The sequence below is a fragment of the Patagioenas fasciata genome, unplaced genomic scaffold (genome assembly GCF_037038585.1).
Source record: "Patagioenas fasciata isolate bPatFas1 unplaced genomic scaffold, bPatFas1.hap1 Unplaced_5, whole genome shotgun sequence".
NCBI lineage: Eukaryota > Metazoa > Chordata > Aves > Columbiformes > Columbidae > Patagioenas > Patagioenas fasciata.
The window spans coordinates 949,672-977,346 of NW_027288767.1; the positions used below are offsets into that span (position 1 = coordinate 949,672).

The 27,675-nt window shown below is 49.2% G+C and overlaps 1 pseudogene; it reads right to left on the reverse strand.

The window, feature by feature from the left end:
* Nucleotides 1–27,675, reverse strand: part of LOC139826872 (dynein axonemal heavy chain 9-like) — an 83,738-nt pseudogene that overhangs the window by 37,688 nt on the left and 18,375 nt on the right.

Sequence of the window (27,675 nt, forward strand, 5' to 3'; positions counted from 1 at the left end):
TTCCAGCTTTTCTCATGCACCAAGGGAGAGCAGTGAAGCTCTATGACGTCTTGGCAAGGGATCTCACACGAGGGGCAGGGGAGCAGACTCCACCGGACAGTTTTGATAGACAAGGACTTCCCTCTCACCTGCCCACTGCAGTCGCAGGCTCGCTGAAGCTGACGTACTCCTCCTCTCTACTGTACATTCCCAGGCCAACCTTGGTTGGCTTTTGCTCAGAGTCCAGCTGGAATTTCATCCTGGCCAAGCTGTCAAAGAGTTTGGAAAGATGACGTTGCACCTGCAAAACGGGTTGTATAAATAAAGCAACCGAGATAGGACGAGCGGAATGAAGATCACTATACATGTCACAAGCAAAATCATGTTAACAAAATATCTTGGATATTTAGGTAGCACCACATCTTCTCAAATGTGGCCAACATACTGCCAACAAAAGCCTCTTGCTGTCTCTTGTAATACTTCCACCTATTTCTACGTAATTTAGAAAACAGACATGCCTTAATAAATCATGTTTCTCCATTGGGAAATCTTCCATACAGAGCAAAAGCATAGAAAACATTGAAACACCTCATGACTCCTACCCCAAATTTCCCTACATGTAGTGATGAGAAGTCTGTAGCCATTTCTCCACCTCATCCTATTCTCAGCACAACGTGGAGTTTTCTTCACTATGAACTTTCCTGTTTTTCCACTACTAGAAACTGATTTTGTGCTAGTGAAATATCCTAAATTCTCTTTCATGGAGAAGAAAGATCTTTATTTCTGCCTAAGACCTATGATAAACAGCCCAGACCTCCTATAGAACAACCATGTTCACCAAAAGCACTCTTCCAGAAGGAAAAGAATAATTCAGTTCTTTCCTGTTCACCTCCATCTGAGTCTGCAAAGCCAACAGGGAGATGCTGTGGGCTCTCAACATCAGCATCTGCCTGCTGGGAGCTGAGCAGGTCACCAGCACTTCTTCCAGACCACTGCGTAACACACAACTGCATCACTGCGCGCCCCACGCCAATGAAGGTGAGATTCTCCTAGGACTGACGTCCCCACAGAAAGGGGAAGCTCCCAAAGCAGTCCCAGACAGGAGCTGCCTCTCTCAATTACAGCAGAGAGGTAGAAAAACTCCCATAGGGGAGATGAGAAATGAGGGAAAGGGACCTGGGGGTCCTGGGGACAGCAGGGTGACCATGAGCCAGCACTGGGCCCTTGTGGCCAGGAAGGCCAATGGTACCTGGGGTGGGTTAGAAGGGGGTGGTCAGTAGGTCAGAGAGGTTCTCCTGCCCCTCTGCTCTGCCCTGGGGAGACCACACCTGGAATATTGTGACCAGTTGTGGCCCCTCAGTTCCAGAAGGACAGGGAACTGCTGCAGAGAGTCCAGCGCAGCCACCAAGATGCTGAAGGGAGTGGAGCATCTCCCGTGTGAGGAAAGGCTGAGGGAGCTGGGGCTCTGGAGCTGGAGAAGAGGAGACTGAGGGGGGACTCATTCATGTTTACAGATATATAAAGGGGGAGTGTCAGGAGAATGGAGCCAGGCTCTCCTCGGTGACAACCAGTGACAGGACAAGGGGGAATGGGTTCAAACTGGAACACAGGAGGTTTCACTTAAATTTGAGAAGAAACTTCTTCTCAGTGAGGGTGGCAGAGCCTGGCCCAGGCTGCCCAGGGAGGTTGTGGAGTCTCCTTCTCTGCAGACATTCAAACCCCCTGGACCCCTTCCTGTGGAACCTCAGCTGGGTGTTCCTGCTCCATGGGGGGATTGCACTGGGTGAGCTTTCCAGGTCCCTTCCAACCCTGACATTCTGGGATTCTGCGTGAGATGCCCAATGCTCTGATGCTTTCAGAGAAGGAAGGGTGGAGGTGGATTTGTCCATCTAATTCTGACTCACTGACTCACAAAGAACTACAACCCTCCCTCTCATGAGCTGTGCTGCAAGTGGACGCAGCTTCTCACACACATACAAGCAGGGCCAAACCCTGGGAGGTGCTAAGTGACTCTGAGAAGCACAGGGCACTCAGCATCCCCCCAGATCACAGAATCATTTTGGGTGGAAGAAACCCTCAGGATCAAGTCCAGCCATACCCTAGCTCTGGCACTAATCCATGTCCCTAAGAACCTCATCTAAATGTCTTTTAAACCCCTCCAGGGATGGTGACTCCAGCACTGCCCTGGGCAGCCTGTTCCCACGCCCCACAGCCCTTTCTGGGAAGAATTTTTTTACAATATCCAATCTGAACCTCCCCTGGCACAACTTGAGGCCATTAAGCGTATCTTGAGGCCATAAGCCTATCTCTTTTCAAACCGTAAGTAAACCGTAGAAACTTTTTCTTACATGTAGAAGCTTCTGGTCACAAATCCCCAGCTGCCCCTTCCCAGACCCTGTCCAGTCTGGAGGGTTCGGACACAACCCCAGCACTTGCTGCGATCCTGCTGCCAGAGCCCGAACGCACCTGAATCTGCACAAGTTCAGCACCCAGTTCACGAGGATAATGTCATTGTGTATTTAATCCTCCTTTAGGAATCATCAGACTTTGAAACTACATTGGGAAGGCTGAGAGTGTATCTATGTATGATACTGCTTGACATTTCCTTTGATTTTACTGCAAATACTTTTGAATAACAGAAAACACCAGGAATTTCTTCTTACTCAATAGAGCATTTCAACACAGTATCTTTGCTTCCTGTGTTTTTTTTTTCCTCTTCATTTTAAATATCAATCAACTATGTATTTATGATACTCTGTGGGCTGAAATCACCCAGCAGCAGACACAGATAGAAGCAGCGTTAAAGGTTAGAGGTAAACAACAGCATTTCCAAATACACATGCAAACCTGCTCCATTCCTGTGCTCACATCAATACTGAAAATGGTGGAAAGCCTGAAGAAAGTGAAAATACTCGCTACCAAAAGACAGAATTAGGACTTTGTTCATCATCCAACACTCGCCTTTTGCTGTGAACGTTTTGACTGGTTTTATGCACCAACCTCTGAATAAAAGATGCGTCCCAAACAAGGCCAAGCAGAGCTGTGCAGGGGTGGGTGGCAACCCAAGGAAGTCCTGCCTTGGCCACAGCCACTGTCTGACCACCAGCTGTCTTACCTCTTCCAGGCTGTGTTCTGCTCTTCCCCTGTGAACAGGCCATCCCAAAGACCTTTGCATGAGGGAAGGAAGAAGTGGCTGACTAGCAGATGTCTCCTCTGCCTAAAAACAGAGACGTCTCCAAGCCCTCGGTTGTCAACACTGTCACATTTGAACGACCGGTCTGTGGCTCTTTCAACAACAGATGCTGTTTGCTGGCATCCCAGCTTGGGGAACCAAGCTCAGCAACAAGTTTTGGCTGAGATCCTCAAGAAATGGTTTCCCCCAACCTCACTGTATCCCAGCAGAAACAAACCCACTGTTTTTATGGTATCAAGAACATAGCTCTGCTCTGTGCAGTGCTTTCAGAACCATCTGCAAGCATCACCAGGGACAGATGGGACAACATACAGTGTGCGCATTGCCTTTCAGAGACGACAGATGAAGGCCAGCAGTGAAAGAGTTATTGTTAATCCAAGTGAGGGTGGGAGAAAAGGCACTCAAGAAAGGATAAGCTACAGCTGAGTCCCTAGACAGCATCTTCCACCCTGACATTACTGACAGCTGGAAAATGTGAAGGTGACATAGTGCAAGGCTTACCAGCTGTGGGTTGGTGCCATTGGAAAGAATATCCAATAAATCTGCTGAAGAAACAAAGTAAAATCTGGGAAAGGCCAATCTTTTCATGTCCAAATATTCAGCCAAAGCCTTCTCACACAGGGACAACCTGGGGAGAAGAGCAGAAAAATAGAGCCCAGGACAGGCGGGTGAATATCCTTTAATGTGTCGTGCTACAGTTTGGGTTATCGAGCAGATTCTCCCCTCCCATGGGGAAATGCCAGACATGAGCTGAGCCTGCAGGCTGGTCCTTTACAGCATTTTCCAAATAGATAACAAAGCACATAGTAACTCATAGATCTCTCTCCACTCCCAAGGGTCAAACAGACAAAGAGTCAGAGAATCCTCACCAAAAAGCAGAAACACAGGTGGAAGAAGAGGCTAGAAAGGCTTTGCAGTCTGACTTACTGTTTTAGACAAGCTCTCAACTGCCACAGGTGATTTCACACTAGGATGAAAGTTTCCAAAACTGCTTTTACTCTAATGAGCACATTTTAAAGTCTGATTCAAACCTACTCAGCTTTTTGTGCTTGTGAAGCCTGAAAAGAAACTTGTTTGCTCCGTTCTAAAATGAATCTCTCAGTGTTTACATGTTAAACTGCTGCTGAGCTTTCAAAGTTCATAAATAACATGCAGTTAGTCCTCTGTGGGGAACACGGGCCTTATCTGTTTAGGAAGTAAAATTAGATCTCTATTTTAAATGGATAGTTATTACTGACACAACAGCTATCACGTTAACTTGTTAGGTGTGTTCCAGGTAGAGTAGCTCATATGTTAGGTGAGAACTGTATCCATCTCTGGACATTAAGGTCTTTCTCAGGGAGTTTAGTTATACCATCTGTGAAGGGTACACACACAAAGATAATTTTGTTAATTAAAGCACATGGGATCAGCTCTGCTGCAGATATCCCTGCTTGGACTGCTAAATAGATATTTAAGACACCAAATTTGGGGTGGCAGTGAGGCCACATGTTATTAAAACCAACTGAGTGCCTAGCTTTGTATGTGTGCAAATCAATATTCAAGATAAGAGTTTGCACATACGCAAAGCCAGAATCCACCTTGGGGGCTTCAGGGTGATGGATCGTGAATAAAAAGACTCAATGTGTGAATGCAAGGAACGCACAGTCCAGAAGGAAAGCCTTGGAGCACAGGTTAAACCAACTTATTAGAGCTGATCCCAGCCTCTGACAAAATCCTGGGACTGAAGTTGTACCTACCTACTCTGAATGTCCTCCAGTTGTTGGGACAGACCTGGTTTATTGGTGGCCTCAACCACATTTGGGGTTTTCTGAGTTTCATAGGCCAGTTCTTTAAAGTCCACATCAATCCCTTCAAAGCGTTTGGAGTCCTAAAAAGCAACACAAACATGTTCATGGTAAAACATGGATTTTGTGCTAAAGGTCTCCATCCTCTGGGTGCTGTCTTTGGGTTGAGGGGAAAACCTTCTGTCCAGTGCAGACAGGGACCCCTCCACCATTCCAGAATGGCTCTTCCACTGACTTGCCTGAAACTAGTCTGCAAACAGGCACTTGCCTTCTTGTCACTGTATCCCAAAGGGGTTGTGGATAAAGTGCTCCATGCAGGAGGCAATGTCTAGGACCAACCATTTTCATGGGATTTAATTCCCCTTGGAAAACCTCATAAATCTCTCTCTCCCATGTCCAGGTGAAGTACCAAGTTTCCCTGGCTGCAGCAGCAGGAGATGCTCCCACACCGTGGAAAGGCTACCAGCCTCATGTGAGTGCACTCCTCCCCTCCTGCTACAGCACAGGAATCCCAACACCCATCCACAAAACGGGTATGATGACTCTTGTAGAGGAGAGCCCTTCCTTGCCTTCAATGAGGGTATGGAAACCCCATGTCAGCACCGGAGGCCCACATCAACAATTATGCTCCATATCTAACAGGGACTCTGAATTTCTGGAGCTAAACACTGAAGAATAAAGCAAGCTATGTTCAAAACATCTCTGCTCCTCCCTTCTTCCCAGGTCAGGCCTCCTAAGTGAGGCGGGACACTGAACAAGTGTTCCAAGCAGTCCAGGTAACACTTCCACGCTACCCTGTGTTCAGCCCCAGGAGCAAGGCTCCATCTGGAAGGTTGAGCCCTCCCTACACTCACGCCACAGATCCAGCTCCAGGTGAGCATCCCACAGCCTGTCAGCACATCCCCCCAGCCCTGGATGCATCCTGAGGGTGCTCAGCTACAGAGACTTTGAGCTTCAGTCTTTCTTTTACGGAAGAGAAGCTGCTGACTGAGCCACCTGTGTCCCTGGAGCCAAGAGGGCCCCGTGTCCTGGTGCATCCAGCACAGCACGGCCAGCCGGGCAGGGAGGGGATTGTCCCGCTCTGCTCTGTGCTGGGGCGGCCTCACCTGCAGCATTCACTGTGTGCAGGGCTGGGGACACAGGAGAAAAGGAGATAAAGCTACTGGAGGGTGTCCAGAGGAGGGACATGAACTTGGTGAAGGGTTCGGAGGGGAAACCGTATGAGGAGCGGCTGAAGTCCCTGGGTTTGCTCAGCTGGAGCAGAGCAGACTGAGGGCAGAGCTCATGGGGCTGCAGGTTCCTCAGCAGGAGCAGGAGGGGCAGGGCTGAGCTCTTCTCTGTGACAGTGACAGAGCCCAGGGAATGGCAGAAGATGTGCCAGGGAGGGCAGTGGGACATGAGGAAAAGGTTCTTCACCCAGAGGTGCTGGACACTGAACAGGCTCCCAGGGAGGGGTCACAGCCCCAACCTGACAGTGTTCAAGGAGAGACTGGACAACGTCCTCAGACACATGGGGTGAATTGTGGGGTGTCCTGTGCAGGGACAGGAGTTGGACTTGACAATCCTGATGGGTCCTTCCAAGTCAGGACATCCTATGGTTCTATGGTTCATACCACTGCCAGACAGCTACTGAGATGCAGACAGCTGCCCAGCAGGATGCAAATGTAAATCATGATGCAATTTCATACATGACATTAGATAGCTCCTGGATATTAAGAGCTTGCTGGCACATGGTACAGCCTCAGGGCACTGGTTATCAGCACCTGTATATATTGCCCAGTGAGCGAGGTGTGCCCAGAATCATAGAATCATTTAGCTGGAGGAGACCATTGAGATCACTGAGTCCAACCATAACCTAAATCTAGTACTAAACCATGTTCCTCATCTATACATCTTCCAGGGCTGGTGACTCCAGCACTGCCCTGGGCAGCCTGTTCCAATGCCCCACAGCCCTTTGGGGAAGAAATTGTTCCCACATCCAACCTCAGCCTCCCCTGGCGCAACTTGAGGCCGTTTCCTCTGCTCCTGGCGCTTGTTCCTGGGGAGCAGAGCCCGACCCCCCCTGGCTCCAAGCTCCCTTCAGGCAGTTCAGAGATCAGAAGGTCTCCCCTCAGCTCCTGTTCTCCAGCTGAATCCCCCAGGTCCCTCAGCCGCTCCCATCACACTTGTGCTCCAGCCCCTCACCAGCTCCATTCCCTTCTCTCAACTTGCTCCAGCACCACAAGGGCTTTCTTGGTGTGAGGGGCCAAAAACTGCCCCCAGGACACTCAGCACAGCGTGCTCTCTGAAGCAGATGGAGGAACAGTCCAAGCAGAGCAGAGTGCAGGGTTGGAGACAGAACAGTGTGTTGTCCAGGGGTCAATGGGCTGCGCACATCCCCTCGTGGGTGTTCGTCCCACAGTGGTGCTGTCAGCGATGCTGCTCGTGAACAGGGACGGGGGTCACACAGCCAACTGTGGGTCACTCGTGAGTGAAAGGCAGGTTCCTCCACAGGGCTGCGAGTGGTCCAGCGGGGCCAGGAACAAGCTTGGAAGATTTTCTAAATAATCAAGAGAATAGGGAATAAGACTGGAAGCTGGACTCAAAGACAGCCCTGAGGAGGTCACAACCCTGAGGAGGGCATCAGTGACAACTCTGCTCAATTTTCTGAAGCTGAAGTGGGAGAAGAGCTGCTCTCCTGCTGCACCAGCACTGGAGGCAGGGAAGCGGATACTGCAAAGCTGCCTGGTCCAGCTCTGATTTGACAATTTGCACCATCTGAGTAATTATCTCCGTCTTCTCCCCTCCAAGGAAAGAGGGAACATGCCTGTATCACTGAAGGAAGCCAGCAGCCTCCTGCTCAGCCTCCAGGAACTCTGCATCTGCTGTGCAATGGTGGAGGGGAGGAAAAACAGTTTCTCAGCAGGGTTCAGGCACAACCAACAGTACAAAAACATCCTGGGGCAACACTGGGGAAACTGCTGTAGCATTAAGGGAGCCTCCAAGAAAGCAATGCAGCAAGAGAACAGTCCTGCTTGGGGGAACACGGCAATATAGACAACCTTCTTCTGTGTAATGGAGGCTCTTCTTCAACGCTTTCCACACAGGAAAAATAGGATTTGGGATTTCATACCTTAGGAAGCTGTGCCCGTATATCTTCTGAGCCTATGAATATGCTCTCCAAGTGAGACCGCGTACGCTGCACTTCGAACCAGAGAGAAATGACGGAATCTGTTGTGGACAGCTTCCTCTGCCATATGGACACTTCCTCCAAGAAGAAAGCAATACATTTGGATGTCATTAAATTCTGCAGCTGCACCTGGTTGTCTTCTAAAGTTTCTATGAGTTCCTCGTCTGACTTCAGCAACGGGATGTTCGTCCGGGGGTGAGGCTCATACTGAAACTCCATGGTGCTCCAAGTCATTTTTAGCTCCTTCAGGACTTTCTCCATACTCATTTCTCGTACCGCTTTGTCCACAATGCCACGAACCTCATCCTCAGAGTTATGGAGGTTGAGCTTCAGGAGGTCAGCCAGCGTGGTGTCCGAGTCCATCACAAACCTCACACCCGTCACCTGCATCAGCTGATTCCAGTGCCTTTCCCTAATGGCGGGATTTTGAAGTTCTGCCACAGCTTTCAGGGCCGTCAGCATGTTCTTCACCTTGCTGTCCAGCCCAGTGAAAGCATCCCACGCCCTCACCTCCTTATCCAAATTCCGAATCTCTCTTGCAAACTTTTTACACTCCAGATCCATGTTTTCCACGTTAATATCCGCCCATTTGGTGGTCTGCCAGTCATCAAGGCAAGTGCCCACAAGGGAGATCATATCCCAGAGCTCTTTGAGAAGACACAGCTCCTTTCGGCACTGCTTCAGTTGTTTATAGTCTGGCACTATGACTTCAAACAGACCAGCTGATTCATAAATCGAGGTCATGGCTGACTCCATTTGTTTAATCTCAATGTGCTTTGTATCCAGCAGTTGATAAGGCTTTTTGGGGTCAAACCTAGAAAGAAATGTTTATTCTTCATAAGTGATATTGTAACAACTTCTAAAGAAAACATAGAACAAATGGTGCCTCTGAGACACAAAGCAGACATGATACATCTATAGTACCCATTGATGGTGCAGCCACATGGCACTGCTGACAACCCCTTTAAGCAATATTGTGCACTCAGCATCCAGATTGAATCTCTTGCTAACACCTTACAGTGTTTGCAGGGACAAAACACCCAGGGCATAACAGATACAACACCGTGAGCAGGTAGGAAATGTATGCAAGGGTTCAAGAACACATCCTCAGGACACTCCGAGATGATCCCATGAAGCTTTTCTTCCTCAGGGCTTCTCTGATGTTATAATTTCACTGTACCTGAATGGTGCTTCTTTCCGAAATCGCTCTCTGAATCTGTGTTGCTCAACATCAAACGCCGCACAGCTCTTGCGCACAACTGTCATTTCGTTCGCCTGCAGAGGAGCCACATGCTGCTTCACAGCTATCGCCAGCTTCTTTATATTGTTCCATTTTTCTGGCAGCTCCTGCAAGCAAAATTTAAATGACGGTAGGCAGTATTTGCTATTTGATATAAGATGTGACTGATCTGTTTATGGACAATCACAGAACAGGAAAAGCAACAGATTCCATGCCTAAAACTGCTAGGAAGTTTTGTTGTGATGCAAAAGCTAAACACAATTTGGGATAAAACTTATCAGTTATCCACAATTTTGAAGACGAATGAAGACTGAGACTTTAAAACTGACTGCTCTGATTGCAAAACATGTTAAATAACTTCAGAAGAAGGATCCCAGACCAGATCCTGGGCTCCCAGGATGGCTCGGTGGTTGAGAGAGCACAGTTCTCCTGACACCGAGCCCAGCGGGACCCAGAGCTGGCTGGAGGCAGGAGGGTGGGCTGGGGATGCAAGTTCATCAGATCGTCCGGCTTCCCAGAGCTAATTAAGAAACAGAGCCTGGGAAATTTCCAGCCAGCTCTTAGAGCAGAAGATATTATGCCAGAAGGACTTCTACAGAGCTTTCTGGGGCAAATCCCTCCAGCCTGCCTGTATAATATTAGTACTAAATAAGACAGTTTCTTTCTCAGGACTGCATCCAAGCTGCTGGTGCACAGCACTGCTAACAATCCACCCTTTGCACCTGGGATTTTATTTAGAAAGAGATTTGATTTCTTCTCTTCTCACTAGACTTCTCGAGCCAAATCCTCACCCCAGACAGTGACACCAGCCAGGGCTCTGCTGTCCTCAAGTCCCACAGCTTTGCTCTCCCACTTCCCCAGGTACTGTGCCAGCCTACAGGAAAGACTTTGGGCTTCTTTTCATCCCAGTGCACATAGTTGAGAAGACTAATGGAGATGCACCAACACTATGCAAAGAAGCGAAATAACCTGGAGGCAGCAGAGGCGGCCAGAGCAGGGCCAGTCCCTCCTGAGGGGTCTCTTTCTGGCACTTCATGTTCCAGTCTCTGTAGAAATCACTATCCATGACCATAGCAGGGCACACATGGAGCTGCTTCCTTGTCCTTCTCATACAAACTATCACCTCCAGCCCATCCATCTTCATGGCCATGGAGGGAGCGGTACCTGGAGGAACTTACTTTGGTTTTCCTACTGTGTACAGCAGTGAATGAATTATTCAACTATGTGTTGCTGTCACTTGCCAGAAAGAACGAAACTGTTTTGTTATCTCCTACATCTGAATGGCTGCCCTGCATACCTCATTTCTTCTGTCAGAAAAATAAATCAGTTGTTCAAATCTACACGCACAAACAGGCACCAAGCAAGCAGCTCTTGGGCAGAGGAATCAGCAGAGCTGGGTTCCCCATAGCACCATTTTTTATGCTGAACCGAAGCTGCTGTAGCAGCCAAAACATTCATTTAATGCAGCTCTTCTGTTTTTCAGGGTGTCTGTAGGAATCCAGTTATCTTTAGGACCCTTACCCGTGTCAGATTTGGTGATACAACCATCCGTGGATCACGGCTGCACCAGCAGAAAACTGGGGGATTGCTGAACCCCGCTCAGGTCCCATCCAAGCCTGCAGCAGAGGGAGGAACTTCTCCCCAAAAAGCTCTGCCTTAAACCTGGTGTCCTACACAGAGCCCTCTGCACACAACGCCCCGTGACTAAGGGGTATCCATCAGTGTGCAGCCACACGCTCCTCCACCGTAACATGGTGACTGCTGCCAGTTCCCCAAGGCTGGCTGGGCATCCCACAGGCTTTTCCAACCTTCACCTCATGGTCCCCTGTCCAGAAATGAGAAGAATTCCCCAAAGAAAAATTGATTCATCAGGGCCAGATGTGGAAAGGTGCTGAAATACTTTCATAACGTGCTCCCAGTGATGTCCTTTGGGTCAAGCAGATTGGGTGTTATAGACCTAGTGGAGGACTGAAGTCCTATGAGAAGGCGACTCCTCTGCCAACATTATCCTTCCCATCTCCACAGTTGCCAAGAACTGGCTTATTTAAAAATAATTATAATTCAAACTAATTAACAGATGTATTTGAAAATGCATTAATTTTTTTCAAGAGTAATCGCTGAGAGTTGGAGCAGGCAATTCTATGTTTTTCATACATAACAAAAGGCTTAATCTCTGCTTTAAAAGAAAAACCTCAATATAACTCCAAAATTTAGAGCTATTAAGGCACATCCCACAATAGTAAAATACTATCCACTGAGGCCCTCTAATGACAGGGAGTGGGGCTTTAAATATTCCTGCAATGCTCTTAAGCTCATACTCTTTGACGCTGGCTACTTGGCAAACCGCCGTGTCCACCGCAGCTTTTCACCCACCTCCAGTTGCTTATAGACTTCCTCCGGCAGCTCTTGCTCATACGTCTTCAGCAGTTCGACGGTTTGCTTCAGGGGCTCGAACATGGCATCGGTGACACTGTGCCTTTCCTTAACGGCCAGGAGATGCCCCATGATCTCCACCAAACCATCATAATCGCCTTTTTCAACCTTTTTGCTCAAACCTTTGTCAGCAGTTTTTATGAACTCGTCCAGGTCAGACAAGCTGTAGAACACAAAACAGGAAAGCACCAAATGAGAGCAGTTCCTACCGGAATCATCCAGGCAGCTGGACTGGCACGGAGAGGGAAAGGCCTGGCTAACTCTGCCCATCACATGGCAACATGCTGAGGGCATCAGAACCACAGTTCATGCTCACAGGGATCCATAGATGTGGTACAGCTTCCTGTGAGGAACGGATAAATGGGTTGGGACTTCACAGGTTGGAGAAAAGGCATTTGAGGAGCACAAGTCTTACGAGGAGCAGCTGAGGGAGCTGGGGCTGTTCAGCCTGGAGAACAGGAGATGAGGGGAGACCTGATCTCTGCAACTGTCTGAAAGGAGGTTGGAGCATGGAGGGGGTTGGTCTCTTCTCTCAGGTAGCAAGTGATAAGATAAAATGGCCTCAAATTTCTCCAGGGGAGGTTCAGATTGGGTATTAGGAAAAAAATTATTCACAGAAATGGCTGTCGGGCCTTGGAACAGGCTGCCCTGGGCAGTGGTGGAGTCACCATCCCTGGAGGGGTTGGATAGACATATAGATGAGGTTCTCAGGGACATGGGGTAGTGCCAGAGTTAGGTTATGGTTGGACTCTGTGATCTTGATGGTCTCTTCCAACCAAACAGATTCTATGACTCTATCCTATGATTCTATAAGGGAGACCTGTGAGCTCGGGTCTGTGGTCTGAAGAGAGTGAATTTGAAAGGACAGTTTTCATGTCATCTCTTCCAATACAAGAATTCAACAAATGAACCTGGTAGGTTGTAAAGCTACAACAAACAGGGATTCTTCTTCGCACGCTGCCTTATTTCAGAGGGTAAGTCTCTGCTGCAGAAGGATGCAGATGTTAAAAATTCACAGCGGTTCAGAAAAGCAACCGAACATTTGTGGGAGAAAAAAAAATCCATCCAGGTCTTTAGATACAAAGGTACAACCCATGACTCTCAAAGTCCTCAGGTATGAATGGTTAGAGACAAGGAGACTATTTGGGGGAAGTTTCCCTACCTGCTTCTTGATCTCACCAGCTGCTGGACACTGTTAGCAGAGCTTGATGGGCTCCTGGATCTTTGGTCCTTTCCATTCTTCCCTTCTCAAAACGCTTACTTTTGAAGTGCCCGCTTAAATTCTGTGGATGCTGCTGGACCAAAACATAGCCCTAAACACTTCACCTATTAAAGACTAAACTGCTGAGTCAGGAGCTCTTAATAAGAACTCCTAAATGCCTGTTCTAACCTATGCAAAAACCTCTTTGCACAGGAATTATCATGCTGAAAAGAACACAAGAGATCACAGCAGCCACCACACGCAGCAGCCTTCACTAGTACATATGTCTGTAAATATTTCTTCGTAAGCATCCAAGCCCTGTGGCATCCTTCAGCTGCTACTACTCAAATAAATCACCTAACACATCATCCTGCAGAGACCAGGCGGCTGAGCAGCTATTCAGAGCAGGGAACACATGTTAATTCAAAACTTACATCCAAAGCTCCTCCTTTTTGTAACCTTGAAACTGCCTCCCCATGACTGCTCATGCCAGGCAACCCAAATTACTTTTTTTACAAAGAGTGCACTCAAAAGAGCACTGCATTTAGAAACGGAGCAAGTATCTCATGGCATTAATGCAGCTTTACTGATGGCAAATTCAACAAAATAAGCATAGAGCCCTAGAAGAGATTAGATTAGTTGGACCAGGATGAACAGACAAACAGACATCCTGTCCAACACCACACAGTAGGTCGTAGGAGCATCAGCTCGCAGGATGTCGATGGTACCGAGTTCGTGGAACTGTTTGCACTTTACACACTCAGCTGGACCAGCTGCTCCCAGCAGAGACGAGGGGATGAAAGTTAGCAGAGATGCGATGGAGCTGGCAGGGGGTGTGTGCCCCCTCCTCTTGCTCCTGTATTAGCCTTTTGCTTATCAGTGTGAAATGATAAAGCCCAGCCAACACAAGAGAAACCCACTTTGGTTCTGGGAAGAAGAGGTAGAACGGTTCCTACCTGTGCATGACGTGGTCCATGAGATGCTGCTTGAACACCAAGCTCCACCGTTTAATCACATTCAGCAGAGACGCTTTGAAAGGCCGAGCATCAACTTTCATCCAACTCTGGAAAATGCTGATGGGCTCGATGCGATTCACCTCCTCATAGATCTTCTCGTAGGAGTCAATCTGCTCTCGGAACTGCTGCAGCGTGGGAGGTGACTCAGGGACCCCGTTCTCTGCATGGGCCTCGATTTCTGCCGCAGTGAGAATGTGCCCGTAGAGGAGGAACTGGCGGAAGAACTCCTTTCTGTCCTCCCCGTACAGGTAGGAGTAGTGGTCGAAGGCACTGCGGTAATCACAGCAGGCCACCATCACGGCCTGCACACGCCCCATCAGCTCATGGCGCATGTCGGCCAGGTCAGCCATGTCCTCCATGTCAGCCTGGAGAGAAGAGGAGAGGAGCTCGCAGTGATGCGGGGGCAGCGTGGCACCTCCTCACTGCCACACAGCGTGAGGGAGCTCCACAGCCACGGACCTGGTAGTGGAGGAAGCCGCTGTGCTCAGCCAGCCTGGGCACCAGCGATGAGATCCGGTAGATGTCGTTGAGAAGACCTTCCACCACGTCGTAGAAGCCATCGTTTGTGCCAGGGTCCAAGGAGGGTTGAAATATCAAATCTGGGATCACCAAATCCAGCTGCACCTCAAACAGGGGAGGAAGCCCTGCCTTGGGATCTGGTAGGGAAGAACAGAGGTGCCAGGTTATTTTTGAAGGGGAGAAAAGTGATCTAGAGCCACCACTAACATCCCACCACAAGACACACACATGCCCCACAGGGACACCAGGCAGGTGGGACACCCACTCGCTGGGTCCAGTGACATTGTGTCTGCATACAACGCAGAGGGGAGGCTGCCAAACCAGCTGGTGTTCTGGTACCCACAGGAGATACTGGAGAACAGATGAGACACAAGTGATTTAAGGACCGGAAAAATGCTGTGGAGGGAAGCCTTAAAGAGACCAGGCTCTTCAGCTAATCAAAAGGGAGTCTGAGAGCTGAACAATTACAGCGCATAAGTACTTAAAGAGGAGAAAAACAACAGGAACCAAGAGGCTCTTTAATTTAGTGGAGAAAGGCATGAAAAAATAAAACACCAACTGGTTTCACAAATGTGAAATTCTGTGCTTGTTTTTAACAAGATGGTGAGGAACTGGATGCAATTCTCCAGCTCAGTGTGCCTCCACATCCAGGAGGGAAGCGTTCTGAAGATGTGCTTTAGCTGGACACAGCTGCTCTCAGCAGAGTGACCCTCCGTGGCAGCCTTAGGCAGGAGCTCTGCTTTGGTGACCCCTCTCCTCACTCCTCAGTGATGGAGGTTTTTCTTTCATGTCTTTCATCCACAGAACCAACTCTTGAGACTCTCCACAAACGAAAGGTTGTGTCACCTTGATGCTTTGTGCATGGGAGGTCAGGAGATGGCTGATGCCCAAGAACAGACTTGGAATGATGCCTCAATTTTGTCTGTTCACAAATCCCAGCAAATGGTGCACAGTCATCTCTGTCCCTTCCCTTGAGCAAGGCTTTGCTCCAGTGACCAGGGGACAGAGTTACCCTCTGAGTCTGGAGGCTCCTCCAGCACTTGCTGTAGACAATGCAAGAGGCAGAGTAGAAAGACCACCACAAGTCAAAGCACAAAACAGAAACTTCCTTTTGGTGAGACTGAAGATGGTATCATGGCCAGAGCTGAGGAACCAGCAGTTACCTGTGTTTTCGAGGAGGTACTTGAGTGAGCACTCAATGGCAGTGAAGAATCCATCCAGAACTATCTCATCCACGTAATCCACATAGGCCTTCCAGATGTCAGATGCTGGGTCTGCAAGTAAGAGGCTCTGGTTTTCCTGGAAGAAAAAGACGACACTTTGAAATACAGCGGGGCTGAGTCTGTCCTACAAGAGCTGCCCACAGCTGAGGACTCATGGCAATGAGCACACAGGTACCAGCCCTGCGGGGGGTGAGAAACCAGACAGACGGATGTTGCTGCTGGTAGCATGGCCACAATTTTCTCCTTCTGTCAAGGGCTGCTTTGTCATCTGAAGCAACTCAAAATAATCACAAGGTAAAAATGGAGTGCGTGAGAGACTTAGCAGCCCTGCAACCTTCTCCTCCCTCTTCTCTGAGGCCAAAGGGCTCAAGGGTGCTTTGCAGACCTGGGCCAAAGGCTCATCCCAATGCATGAAGCCTCAGTCCTTGTGGCCTGTATAATGTTACCTTGGGTGGATGAGTCCTTCCAAGTGGACTGCTTACACCTCTGCCCTACAAATGGTCATCTCAAAACAAGAGAACTTTAAAATTCAGAAAAGGGTTTTGAAATAAACCAAGTGAAAATAGTTAAAGATTGGGATCAGAAGACAAAGGGTTGGCTTACAGCCTCCCTTCTCAGCTTATTGCGTTCCTTACCTCCAGGCAAGTTCACAGTCAGGAAATTCACGGTTTTCTAGGCCACAGAATGGCCCCATCCTTCTTGCGTCTCCTCTTCCACACCCACAAGACCAGCCTGGGTATCCATCCCCTGCACCTCCCAGGCTCTGCCGTGATCCTGTTCCGGCCTTGCTATGCCCTCTGAGGGCTCTTTCTCCTAAGCCTGCCAGGGGCTCTCAACACAGGCACGGGCTCAAAAAAAACGTAAGGTCCAGCTTGCAGTCTGCTGCCAGGGGTTCAAAGCTGGCTGTATTTCATCTCTGGGGACACAGGAGAGGGTGCCATTCCCAGTGGCATGGCAGCTTGGCACACATGAGATCATAGAATCATTCTGGTTGGAAGAGACCCTCAAGATCATCGAATCCAACCATAACCTAACTCCACCACTAACCCATGTCCCTAAGAACCCCATCTGTACATTTGTTAACACCTCCAGGGATGTGACTCCACCACTGCTCTGGGCAGCCTATTCCAAAGCTTCACAATCCTCTCTGTGAATTATTTTTTCCTAATATCCAATCTGAACTTTCCTTGGTGCAACTTGAGGCCACTTCCTCTCATCCTATCTCTTACTACTTGGGAGAAGAGACCAACCCCCTCCATGCTCCAACCTCCTTTCAGACAGTTGCAGAGAGCAAGAAGGTCTGGCCTCAGCCTCCTCAAGATAGAGTGGCATTGCCAACTGGGCTTGAGTCAACCCAGAGTTGCTGCTCCCCAACTTTACACATCAACGCTGAGTGATTAAACTGTTAACAGAGCAAGCCAGGGCTCTGGTGCCTTGCAGACTCACCTCCACATTTTGCTGACACAAGAGAAAGGGGAACTTCACAGGACTGAACACTATGGGAATGCCCATTTGAAAGCACCACCCCCTCTTCACCGTCCCATGCCCTTGTATTTGACAATGCCCCCTTGTCACTGGTGTTCTACTGAACCTTTACTCCAGAGGCCTCATCCTGGTGCAAAAGGGCAATGCAAGCCAGCATCTCACTGTCCTGCCTGTGCTTGTGGGTGCACGTACCCAAACTCTCTGTGCTCTTCTCTCAGCAGCCTCAAGACTCACCTGCTCAAAAGAAGACCTGAACACCCAAGGGAAACACAGCAGACCAGCTCTTGGCCCCTTTGCTGCTGTTCCTCCAGGTTTGACCAGCACAGCAGGACAGAGGCATGGGGACATCCTATTTTGGGCCACGGTGCCTTTCCCTCCCCAGGACCTTCATGCTGCTTTGCAGTTGGTCCTGCCCTGTGAGCCACCAGAGCAGCGGTGCCAGCCCTTCTGCCTTGGCCACAGCCCCATGTTCTCTCCGGTCAATTTAGGAAGTGTTCCCATCTTTTGGGTGTAGCTGGAGGTGGTTGAGCCTGTCACAGCTGTAGCAGCAGGACAACGTGGGCATAGTAAAATCCTCGCCGTGGGTTCAGAGGGTACAGAAGTGGGTCAGAAGCCCAAGGCTGAGTGCAGACAGTGAAGTAAGGTGAGCAACAAGGGCTCAGTGTCCCAGAGAGGGTCAGCCCAGTCTCTCCAGAGTCCAAGGCCAGATGGCGACCCTCAGGAGTGGGCTGGACCTAAAATCCATCTGCCTTCCAGCCAAGGTGCTGTCCCTGACACGCTAAAACCTCTGGGCGGGTGAGGCGCAGAGATTTGGGCTTTCTCCTGCTCTGCAAAGAGGACTCTCAGCTCTGGCAAAGCCACTGGAAAAAACCCAGGGTTCAGACAGCAGCTTTTTTCTTGTTACTCAGCTTCTCCCTGGACTGACAGCGTCACCTCCTGCTCCCACAGAGGAACAACAAGCCTAAAGCAGAAAGGTCAGCCACAGCCAGCTGCCTCTCCATTTTAAGGTGAATATTTCGGAGGAGTTTTTCCTCTGAGCAGGATCCCAAAGCCTGATGCACGACTCCCCTCTAGTGGCTTCACAAGAACCAGGACTGGGAGCCAGACTGGGCTGCATCGGCTCCCACTCCTGCTCCAAACTCGGTGCCTGGTCAGCAGCCCCGCACACTCAGCTGTACCAGCTCACCCATCAAAGTATTCCTTAATCAACAACAGGTAAGTTTTTCAAATGAGTTAAGGGAGTTAATTTTAAGGTGAAGCAGCTCTGGACATTTTCACCAGAGCGGAGAGACACCCAGAGCCTATGAAGAGTCAACAAACCCCTGGAGAAGGTCCCCCCTCACCTTCACCAGCAGATGAATCCTCTGCCCCGACTCTCGGACAAGGCTGTAACGCCGTTCCAGGCGGTCCTGACAGTCCTCCAGGCTCAGCAGCGATTCTCTTCTACAATCTCTTCTCACAAATATGGGCGACGCCCACGATCCCACGATGGTCTGGATCTCCTCAACATTGTTTTTGGCTTTCTGTATCCTCTGCTCGAGGTCATGGACATCATCCATCACCATGGAGATGTGATCCCAGACACCTGGTAAAAAATGAGATGATTGACTACTTTTTTTCAGAGCTGCATGGCCAAGCTCTTGTGCACTCTCCATAAGACTTTTCCCCCATGGTTTCATGTATTTCTCACCCATCATTAACACAAGAGACTTACCACCTCAACCAAAAGAGTCACTTCTAGCTCCCTCCTACCCCAACAATCCATGGTACAGCTGCAGCCTCTGTTTTCTGCCAGGAGCACCAGCACCGTGGGGACGTCTGACACTTCCCCCTTTCCCGTACCCAGATTTAATCTGCTACCAGAGAGAGAACAAGGACAACAGGCTGAGTGTTCCTGCCACTGTCACCAGAGCAGGGACCCACAGCCCCACAAACACAGGCTGTGACAGCCCAAGGTACCAGCGAGGGCTGCATTTAGATTCAGGGAACTTCATCTGCAGGAAAGTCCCTTCATCTTTGTTGTGCAATGGAGAAAGAGTTTTTCAGCATGAGGAATTCTGCTTTGCAAGTTCCCAAGGGAGGACACTTGTTCCTGTTCATACCACAAGCCTGATGACAGAAATATATATTCCAACAGCGAGTAGTTTGCTTTCACCAAGAGGAAACAAATTGTCTTCCTCCATTCTGCTTTGCAGTTAAAACTGATCAAGCAAGAACACTGGTTAAATCATCCCAAAGTCACGGTGCACAAACCTCACCACTAACCACAGTATTTCATCTGGCTGGAAAGGATAACGAGGTGGCCCTGGCCCCCACCGGGAGAAGTCTGTCCCAAGCCAGATGGCTGGGCCAAGGGGTCCCAGTCCCTGCACAACTCAGGGAGAAAGCAGTGCCTTGGGGACACAGGGACATGACCACACAGTGGGTCACTTGGGCTGGCACGGGCAGGGAGCAGACTCTTCAACCCCAGCCTTGCCAGCTCTCACAAACCCCAATCTTGCCGTTTCCTCAGCATCACTGCTTACAGGGCAGCCTCTCTTCCCCAAAAGCCCAGAGGGAAGCTGAAGGGATCAGGATCCTGTCCCCAGCCCAAGCAGATCAAGGTAAGATGGGAAGGAGCAGGCAGGCTGGGGGCTGCCCTTTGTCTCCCCAGTGCTGGCTCTGCTGGAGAGTCCCCTGCCCTGCTGTGAACTGTCACTGGGAACCAGGTGATGGAGGCTGGGGACATGGGAGGAATCTGATGAGACCCAAGTGAGCAGGTTAACCATGAGCAATGTGCCCTGTGGCCAAGAAGGTTGATGGTACCTGGGCTGCGTGAGTAGGAGTGTGGCCAGCAGGTCGAGGGAGGTGAATCCTCCCCCTCTGCTCTGCACTCGTGAGGCCCCATCTGAGTGGTGTGTCCAGTTCTGGGCACCCCAGTTTAAGAACGACAAGGAATTACTGGGGAGAGCCCAGCGGTGGCTACCAAGATGCTGAGGGGTCTAGAGCATTTTTCTTCTGAGGAAAGGCTGAGAGAGCTGGGGCTGTCGAGCTGGAGAAGAGAAGCTGAGAGGGATCTGATCAATGGATCAATATCTCAGGGTGGGTGTCAGAGGATGGACCAGACTCTGTTCAGTGGTGCCCAGCACCAGGGTGAGGGGCAGCGGGCACAGACTGAAACACAGGAGGCTCCATCTGAACACGAGCAGAAACTTGTTTGCTGGGAGGTGCCAGAGCCTGGCCCAGGCTGCCCAGAGCGGGTGTGGAGTCTCCTTCTGTGAGACATTGAAACCCGCCTGGACCCACCTGTGTGATCTGCTCTGTGACCCTGCGTGAGCAGGGGGGTTGGACTGGGAGATCTCCAGAGGTCTCTTCAGCCCTCACCAGTCTGGGATTCTGTGAAATCCTGTACGGCCTCTTTTGCCCTAACACAGAGCTAGCTCACCCTCCATCTTCCAGTTGAGTGTTTCTTCTGCCTTCTTCAGCTTCAAGTTAATATCCCACAGCTGCTCCTGTATGAGAGGGTATTCGACCTCCAGGACTGTCTTCAGGACCTTGTTGTATCTGTTCACCATCAGCTCCAAGTTGGCCGCCAGCTGCCGGTATGACTCCTTGGAGGAATAGATTTCTGCTGCCGTGGGTGGGATGGCTCCCAGGCGGCTGCCAGACAGGTAGCTCAGCTCCCTCAGCACCGACACCAGCTGCAGAAACAAGGCAGAGAGCTGAATGTGAGACAATCCTCCCCATTCACCTGGTAGACACCCTCCCGTCAATTCTGGGGATCTTAGGGGGTTCCTGCTGTTTTATTCACAAAGCAGTACGCTCTGAGAAGGGCCTGGACACCTCCTAGTCCAGACCATCTCCCTCCCATTGATCTTTGCCTCTGATTTGCTTCCCAATCAAAGACATATAGCTCTGTTAACTACCCAGCCAGCAAACCCTGTGCAGCCTCTAAAAGCCATGATGATCTCTGGTCTTCTCAGCTATCCTCATCAATACAGTCTTTCAGCAATACTGTGCCTGCAGGAGGAGGCACAACCAAAAGCATCTTTGAGTTGTGATGGAACGGGATTGAGTGGGTTATTAAACTATAAACCCAAGTAGAAGTGAGTCCCTGCAACAAACGGAGCAGCAAGGTCTTCCAACGCAATATATCACTTCTAAGACAAAAAAAAAAAATCTTTGCTCAGTTTAGTGGCTTGTGAGAGGGAAAATGCTCCTGAAACTGCACATTTTGGCTGGGTGACAGAAATTCAGTATATTGTATGGGCAATGGCAGGGGTGAGGAGTATCTACAATACTAAAGTGACTATGTCCACAATGACAAGAAGAGGAAAGAAAGACGGAGCGCAGAAGGGTGAAGGGAGCAGTTTGAGGAGGTGGATGGAAGAGGATGGGATGGGAGGAAGGGAAAAGCAGGGGATTGAGGGAGCAGGAGGCCAAGTGAGATAGAACCAAACTCCCCTCCCTTTTATGCACTGGAATGTCTGAGACATCCCCACCATGGTGTCAAGGATGTCTTACTCTCTTTCCCTCTCCTCCATGGAAGGTGAGCTCTGGAAGATTCTTTAATGTTGAAGGGTTGCAAATACATCCTCCCTTTAGGCAAAATGAGGTGCTCCTATCTGCTCTGAAGGGCATGAAGGGGCTGCTAAGCAGGCACCTGAGGACATGAGGCAGTCCTCAGTATGGAAAGCTGAGAGCAGCGCGGAAGCACTCAGAGACTGGAGCTGAGAACATGCTCAGCACGTCACAGGCTCCAAACCCTGGCACCAGGGTGAAGGGTGGAAAACATCCCCTGGGGCCATTTGCTTCCCACCTTAGCAAGGAGATTCCAAGGAGCTGGACAAATCCTTTGTCTGAGAGCCAAGCTGGAATGAGCTCTGGAACCTCAACACTTTTCTCTAACAGCAGCAAGTCCCAGGGAAAGGGGGAAGTGTTTGATGTTTTCCCAGGCCCCTGAGATTCAGCACCTCCGCAGCAAATGGCATTTCACATTTGAGAGGCCCCAGCTCTCATCAGGCCCCAGCACCTTTGAATCCACCTCTGCACTCTGCTGGCTTGGACCCTGCCTCTGCTTTGGGCAGGGGGATGGTCAGGCCTCCCTGTGCTGGAGAGGGCAGCCCTAGGGAACAGAGACCTACTGGAAGCCTCCTGCACCACAATTAAGGAAATCCAACAGCCACAACACTGAAGTAACAAAACAAACCTTTCCTGGGATTTTTATACCCTTTCAGGAAGCTCAGATTTCAGGTAAACATAACACGAACCCACGTCTGTAGGATGATGCTCCTACGCTCCCCACACCAGCGTCAAACCAACCTGCTCTGGAGATGTTGACACCAGTTAACATCTGGCTACTCACAGACTTTCTGGCTTTAATTACAATCTGTGCTGCTTAAACTGTAATCCTGATATTTTACCAGGAGACAGAGCCCACGAAGGGGATGGTTAATTCATGTCACCCATAACAGATGCTCCAGGGACCTCAGCAGAACAGATCTAGTAGCGATCCCACCAGACTTGCCATGCACGGTGGGGCACAGCTTGGAGACGTGCCCTCCAGCAGACAGGAAAGCTAGTTCTTACCTGGGGATCAAAATTAACTGTGATCAGTTTGGTTTCTGGATCTCGCCGGATAAGCGGTTGAGTAAGGTTGTACTGTGATTTTTCAGAGACTGTCTGGGACCAGTCTGCATAGAGCTTCTCCTGATACCTGCCGAAAAACAAACAAACAAATTAAAACATCCACCACGTAGCTGCCAAGCCCGCACACCAAGACATAGAACCAAATAAAAGCCAAGTCCACTTCTGAGGGCTGAAGAACATCAAGGAATATTTAAAACCCACCCACACCACCTCCATAAAGATCTTGGCTTCAAAGACAAACACCTGAAAACCAGTGACAGCATCAAGTCAGGAAAACAAAGATCCCCCAAGTACCATTCTTAGCAGAGGATTCAAATTTGGGGACAAATATTCAAAAGCTCAGAGCAATCAGTTCAGTTTTAGCATCAAACATTAAGATATTAAGTGAGGTGCAACGAATCCCACTCCCACTTGTGGAATACACACATTACAGCCACGGTAAGTACACTGTGAATGGGCACAAGTGGATTGAGACTTCTGGTCAGCTCAGGTTTTCTACCACAGCATCTCCTACATCCAAAAGAATCTCGTTCCAACATTTCTGCTGGGCTGCACAGCCCCTGTCCCTCCCATGCAAACTTCTCATTTCAAGATATCACAGAAAGACTGTGGTGTGTAGCAAAGGATTCCTCCTCCTCTCTCATCACAAAATTCCTTCTGGCTTAGAAAGAGACATTCTCAGGCCCTGGGCTTGCAAATGTGCTGAAAGGTGGTTTAGAGAAGGAGAAGGAAATGGCCTCAAGTTGCACCAGGGGAGGTTCAGACTGGATATTAGGAAACATTTCTTCCCCAAAGGGCTGTCGGGCATTGGAACAGGCTGCGAGGGCAGTGGTGGAGTCACCATCCCTGGAGGGGTGGACAGACGTGGAGACGAGGTTCTCAGGGACACGGGGCAGTGCCAGGGTTGTGTTAATGGATGGACATGAGGGTCTCTTCCAACCAAAACAATTCTATGATTCTATAAGGTTTGGCTTTTTTTCATATAGTTACAGTCATGCCTGAGCCACCACTTACCTGTCGAGCAGCTGGATCATTTCTTCATACTTCTCTATCACCCTTCTTCCTTCAGCAGAGTCCAAGCAGCTGGTGGCACAACAGACAAGCTCAGCGTTACATTCAGCCCTGTGAGGCTGCAGTCTCTATTTACCCCTTCCCAAAACCACCCACCACCTTGCAGGCAGAGCCTGGCTGGGGATCTTACATTCCAACCCCACCATATCGCCCAAAACCATTTCACTGCACAAAAGCTCTCCAAGCCCCAGTGCGCCCTTTTGCGGGTGTTTGCATGGCAACTGGCAAATGAGAACCACGTCCTGGGGGAAGAACAAGGGCCCAGAGCTGCTGGAGGAACACTGGTCTCCGTAACATACTCAATGCTCCGGTGTTTGCACAGAGCAGGGCAACCTCTGCTCACCAGCCACCACTTTCTGAGGTCAAAGAGGCACAGAAAGAAGCAGAGTGTGGCTCCCGGCAGATGAAGCTCTTGGCGGTGCCCAATTCATGCCCCTCAAACCGAAGAGCAAAGGTGTCCCAGAGTGCGGGAGGCAGAGCCCTGGCCACGCTGCCAGGGCTGTACAGCCCAGGGAACAGCAGGCCAGAGGAATTCTTATCATGCTGTCTTTTCCCCACTGTTTCATCTACAATATCCAAGTTTTCCTCAAGATGGTTGTTGATTTTGGAGGACATATTGACAAAACTTGAATTAACTTCACCAAAAGCTGGAAAAAAGGAGCGCCTGAGCAGTCACCGCTGGGCAAGTGCTGAGAAACCTGCTGGAAGTAAACAAGTCCTCTGAGCAAATCCAAGTAAATCCCAGCAAAACCACTTTTGTTTCTCCTTTTTAATCCTTTTTCCCTTTCAACAGCATCATGTCACCACCGTTGCAGAGCATGTTATTAACTACTCTAAACAGAGGACAGAAAATCAGTGTGAAATGCAGATCTGGGTCCTTCATGGTGGACAAAAATTTACCATTTAGGTTCAAATCAGACATGATAACTTGGGCTCTATGCTGGGAACAGCCCAAGAGTTTGTTTCATTGCACCAATGTCTTTGCTGCTGCAGAATAACTGTGCACTTAAAGACACTTAATGGCAAGATACAGTGAGAGAAGGTTACAAACATGGTACAGTGACGGTCAAGTTATTTTGGTCAAGTACATTAAAAAAGTGGATCCATTTACACAGAATCCTGACCAGCACACGTGAAGCCATTCCTGTGAGCTACCAGGTGCAGTCCCTAGAACATCCTCAGTTGTCATAAGTCCAACACTGCCTTGCTTACAGAGCTCTTAAATGTTGTCTCAGGTGGTGCCAGCTGTGAGTATGAGGCCATACTTCCCTGACACCATCCGTTATAACAAGCATTTGGGTGATAAATATACCAGCATTGGTTTCTTTCCTTGATCTTGGGAGATGGCTCCTTTGTTTAACGCTGAGAAAGTTTTCTTCTGCCCAACAAAATGCTCGTCTGCTCCCCAACATGCAAACCCAGCTCCATCGACCCATCTCAGCTGAGTCCAGCCCAGCACTTCTCTGCTATTCACAGTTTGGATGATGCCAGAACCAGGACTTGCAGCTGAGGAGGTCCTGGAGAACATGTTGAGTGGGATTGCAGCAGGAAAGGTTCTGATACCTCTTTCAATTGCAACCCGGGAACTATGTCTGAAAGCTGAATAGCCCACTGTGCCTCTTAATCGCTTCAAAACAAATCCAGTTAATGAGTTTCTTAAAAAAAATAATGATCACAAGGAAGCTGAAAAGCACCAGTGCAACCACTTCACACCTCTTTGACTAAGAATTATTTCAGCTATAACCATGGGATAATGTTCACCACAGAAAGAAAATCAGATTGATTACAGAGAAGATAGCAAGGTGGTCATAAAGCAACTTAGCTGGAACAGACACGCACAGATGTGGGATGTGCCTGAAGTGATCAAACGGCACCTGGATTCGCGCTCGCAGCTCCTGCGCCCAGCGCAGCGCTCCAGCCACCGGCGGCATGTTCTTGTGCACGGGGGGGATCCTGGGGAGGGCACATTGGAACAGCATTTGACTGAACGCTGCACTTGTAACCCCAAAGATGCAACAACAGAACCTCATTTGCAGAAAACTGCTCTGATTTCCCAGCTTCCTTCCTTAAATCCAACATCTGCCACACTGATGTAGGTCTGTGACCAAGGCAAGTGCCTCTGGATCTTGAATAAGGAGCTGAGATCGAACGAGAAGCCCAGACTATGTCCAAACCTGAGCTGATGTGAGGTGTCCCTTGCCTGGGACACATTCCCCGCCCCTCACAAACACTGACATAGGGATTTCTGACCAGGAGTTACTTCTGTCCGTCTTATCTAACAGCCACAGAACAATAACCACAAATTCACAGCAAATGATTCTCTCCATGATTCTCTCCAGTCCAGGACTTGTCTCGTTCCAGTATGATCTTTCTGAGGCAAGTAAATAGGTTATTGTTCAAAATGACACACTTGAATCCTCATAATCTGATAGAAATCCACCCATTCCCCCCTGTGCCAACAGTCACGGGGAATAATAAACTTGGAAAAGGCTGATTAAACCCTTGGTTACAAAGTCCCACTCGCATACTTTGCATTTTAAGCATTGTAAGGGAAACAAAATAAATTCATTCTGAGGAGCACATGAGTGGGTTTGCAGGTCCCATGGGGTGTTGGAGGCAGCACACAAATGTGCAGAGAAACCTCCTGTCACAGCCTCGCTGGGAGAAAAGCCCAGCATGTGTCTCCATTCCCAGTCACATATCATGCATACACATTTGAAAAAGGGTATTTTTACTCCTAACCAATTATTTGCTTTAATACTAAGAACAGAGCTTTCCCAGGCATTTCCATTGCCACTAGGAGCTACAGAGGCTGAAAACATCTGCAATTTGTAAAGTTTTGGGTTCCTTAGAAAAATAAATCATTTCCCCCCCAAATTAATCTCAATCAAACTCCCTGTAAAACCCATTTTACTCAGCACGTTCTACCTACCGAGCTTCAGCTCTGCCTGGATGTGCCGGGAGTAGATCAGCCTGGCGTGGTCCAGGGCCCTGCTGAACATGCTGATGAGGACGGAGTATTTGCCAGCAGCATCTGCAGCGACTGCCGGTCGCTCCAAAAGGCTCCCGAACACGTCCAGCAGCTGTTGGGGTGAACACGCAGGAAAAGAAGAGGGGAAAAATTTACAACCCCGACTCCTGCAGAGAGATCAGCTGGGACCTTCCTCCCCAGCCCAGAGGCTTCAATACTGTCCGCACCGATGGGCACTTTGGAAAAAGGAAATTTGCTCCCTTTGTTACGGGGCCTCTCCGACTTTCTCTGGGGTTGGACCACATTCCAACTGTTGTTCTTCAAATGCTTCAAGATTTTCTATTTTTTTCAAAAAACTTACAAAGATAAACACTGTCACTTGCTAAAGGCTTTTCTACAAATGCTTATATTGATTTTTTAAAAAAAATACCATTTATTATTTCTGCAAGATAGATTAATTGATAAATAAACCAGCTTTGTTTCTAGAAAACCTGTTTCCAAAACTGAAACAGATCCACGTATTAATAATATTAACAAATTGATACTAACAATATCAATTCTCACCAGGAAATCCTAGAAAAAGCATGATTTCCCCCAACTTGCAGAGAGAGACACAAATATATCTCCTGGCATCCAAAAGCTTTGTGAGGGACCCACCAGCCTGAGCATCCCAAACCAAGAGCAGCCCAAAAGCTACAAGTCCCACTGTCCCACCAGCAAACACCAGCCCCATGTGCCCGTGGCTCCAGCACTGCCTGGT